Genomic DNA, 3,715 nt, shown 5'->3' on the forward strand with positions numbered 1-3,715 from the left:
CCAGCAGCACCAGCACACCAACAACTTGATAGGAGAACAGTTTAAACTCCCCATCTTTGATCAACACATGTTTCCTCTTTGGTGAACTATTCAAGCATTTTACCTACTCAGTCATCAAGGTCTTCGTGCTTTTTATTTATCATTGTAAGAATGCTATACGTGTTGAATATGGTAATCTTTTGTCTGCCTTGTTTGTTGTAGACATTTCCCTTGTTTGCTTTCTAGAATTTGGCTGTTTTGATACACTGACATTTCACATTCTTTTCCAGCCCCTTTCCCCTGTTCTTCTTGACCACGATGTGCAGGGGTGCTGGTCAGGCCCTTCTTTTCTCACCCTTTCTGCTGGTGACCCCACTACGTGCCTGAATCGTCATTGACAGGGAGCTGCCTCTCCAGCCTGGAACACACTCAGGTTTCAGCCCCCCGCAGGCGACGGACCGGGGGCGCGCTCTGTCCCCAGGACAGCTCTATTCAGATGACCCACTGGTGCATGCTCTAAACCTGATGTCATGACTTTCCCCTCACACCTCTTCCATCTGTGTCCTGTCTTCACTGCCTACCTGGCTGCCAGAAATGGGAGGATATCCTTGACCTTCCCTTCTCCATTTCCTTGTTTTTTAAAAAAAAATATATATATTTTTTAGTGTTTATTTTTGAGAGACAAGAGAGAGACAGAGTGCGAGTGGAGGAGGGTCAGAGAAAGAGAGGGAGACACAGAATCTGAAGCAGGCTCCAGGCTCCGAGCTGTCAGCACAGAGCCCAACGCGGGGCTCAGACTCACTGTGAGATCACGACCTGAGCAGAAGTTGGACGTTTAATCTCCTGAGCCACCCAGGCACCTGAAACACTTTCCACTTTCTAACGTCAACTATCCCATCCATTCTGCTTCCTACCTGCCCTTTCTTTGCTTCTGCTGTGATTACACCCATGGAACTCTCTCCTGGACTCCCTGGATCACCACTCCAAAACTTTCTTTTTTTTTTTCAGCGTTTATTCATTTTTGAGAGAGAGAGAGAGAGAGAGAGTTCGAGACAGGGGAGGGGCAGAGAGAGAGGGAGACACAGAACCTGAGGCAGGTTCCAGGCTCTGAGCTGTCAGCACAGAACCCAACGTGGGGCTCGAATCCACGAACCATGAGATCATGACCTGAGCCGAAGTTGGATGCTAAAGCAACTGAGCCACCTAGACGCCCCTATTTGTTTTTTTTTAATTTTAATTCCAGTGTAGTGTTATATCAGCTTTGGGTGTACAACATAGTGATTCAACAGTCCATTTATTAGTGTTCATCAAGTTAATTGTATTCTTAATCTCCTTCCCTTATTTCACCCATCCCTCTGCCCACCTCCTCTCTGGTTACCATTTGTTCTCTATAGTTGTTTCTTTTTTTTTTTTTTTTTTTTTTTAAATTTCTGTCTTTTTTCCTTTGTTCATTTGTTTTGTTTCTTAAATTCCACATATGAGTGATATGGTATGGTATTTCTTTTTCTCTTACTGGCTTATTTCATTTAGCATTATACTCTCTAGCTCCATCCATGTTATTTCAAATGGCAAGGTTTCCTTCTTTTGTATGGCTGGATAATGTTCCATCACACACACACACACACACACACACACACACACACACACCCCACATCCTCTTTATCCATTCATCTATCGAAGGACACTTGGGCTGCTTCCATAGTTTGGCTATTATAAACAATGCTGCTATAAACACAGGAGTGCGTGTATCCCTTTGAATTAGTGACTTTGTATTCTTTGGGTAAATACCCAGTAGTGCAGTTACTGGATCTAAGTGTAGTTTCTATTTTAAACCTTTTGAGGAATCTCCAGACTGTTTTCCAAAGTGGCTGCACCAGTTTGCATTCCCATCAACAGTGCACCAGGTTTCCTTTATCTCTGCATCCTCACCAACACTTGTTTCTTGCGTTTTTTATTTTAACTAGTCTAATAGGTGTGTGGTGATATTTCATTGTGGTTTTATTTTGCATTTCCCTGATGATGAGTGATGTTGAGATTGTTTCATGTGTCTGTTGGCCATCTGCACATCTTCTTTGAAGAAATGTCTGTTCATGTCTTCTGCCCATTTTTAAAATTGAATTATTTATATTTTGGGTGTTGAGTTGCATACATTCTTTGTATATTCTAGATACTCTGTTGGATGTGTCATTTGCAAATATCTTCTTCCATTCTGTAGGTTGTCATTTAGTTTTGTGGGTTGTTTCCCTCACTGTGCAGAAGCTTTTTATTTTGATGTAGTCCCAAGAGTTTACTTTTGCTTTTATTTGCCTTGCTTCAGGAGACACATCTAGAAAGATGTTACTATGGCCGGTGTCGGAGAAACTACTGCCCCTCCTCTCTTCCAGGATTTTTATGGTTTCAGGTCTTAATCCATTTTGAGTTTATTTGTATGTGCGATATAAGAAAGTGGTCCGGTGTCATTCTTTTGCATGTAGCTGTCCAGTTTTCCCAACACCATTTGGTGAAGAGGACTGTCTTTTTTCCATTGGATATTCTTTCCTCCTTTGTCAAAGATTAATTGACCATATAATTGTGGGTTTATTCCTGGGCTTTCTATTCTGCTCCATTGATCAATGAGTCTATTTTTGTGCCAGTACCATACTGTTTGGATTACTACAGCTTTGTAATACAGCTTGAAGTCCGGGATTGTGATGCCTCCACTTTTGTTTTTCTTTTTCAGGATTGCTTTGGCTATTCTGGGTCTTCTGTGGCTCCATACAAGTTTTAGGATTGTTTGTCCTACTTAATGTGAAAAATGCTGTTGGCATTTTGATAGGGATTGCATTAAATCTGTAGATTGCTTTCAGTAGTCTAGACATTTTAACGATATTTGTTCTTGCAATCCATGAGCGTGGAATGTTTTCCCGTTTTTTTTGTGTCATCTTCAGTTTCTTTCACCAGGGTTTTATAGTTTTTAGGATATAGGTCTTTCACCTCTTTGGCTAAATTTATTCGTAAGTATTTGATGATATTTGGCACAACTCTAAATAGCATTGTATTCTTAATTTTTCTTTCCGATGCTTCATTATTAGTGCATAGAAATGCAACAGGTTTCTGCACACTGATTTTGTATTCTTGCAATTTTCCTGAATTCATTTATTAGTTCTAGTAGTTTTTTGGTGGAGTCTTTTGGGTTTTCTACAGATAGTATCATGTCATTTGCAAAGAGTGAAAGTTTTACTTCTTCCTTACACATTTGCATGGCTTTTATTTCTTTTTGATTGCTGTGGTTAGGACTTCCAGAACGGTGTTGAATACAAGCGGTGAGAGTGGACATCCTTGTCTGTTTACTGACTTTAGAGGAAAAGCTGTCAGTTTTTCCCCATTGACTTATGAGTTAGCTGTGGGTTTTTCATATGAGGCCTTTATTATGTTGAGGTATGTTCCCTCTAAACCACCTTTGTTGAGGTTTATCATGAATGGATGCTGTCCTTTGTCAAATGCTTTTTCTGCATCTATTGAAATGATCATATGGTTTTTATCCTTTCTCTCGTTGATGTCACTGTGGTTTTAATTTGCACTTTCCTGTTTACAGTGAGGCTAAGCTCTTCTCCCTGGAGCCTTGGCTGTTGTGTTTTCCATGTCTGAGAAGTGCCTGTTTGTGGCCTTTGCTCATCCAAGAGCCTCTTGCCCCCCTAATTCATTCTTTACACTTGCCGCCAGAGCAAGCTTCTAGAAAAGGACCACTCTGTTTAGC

This window comes from Herpailurus yagouaroundi, unplaced genomic scaffold (assembly GCF_014898765.1).
Source record: "Herpailurus yagouaroundi ecotype Mexico unplaced genomic scaffold, PumYag 198, whole genome shotgun sequence".
NCBI lineage: Eukaryota > Metazoa > Chordata > Mammalia > Carnivora > Felidae > Herpailurus > Herpailurus yagouaroundi.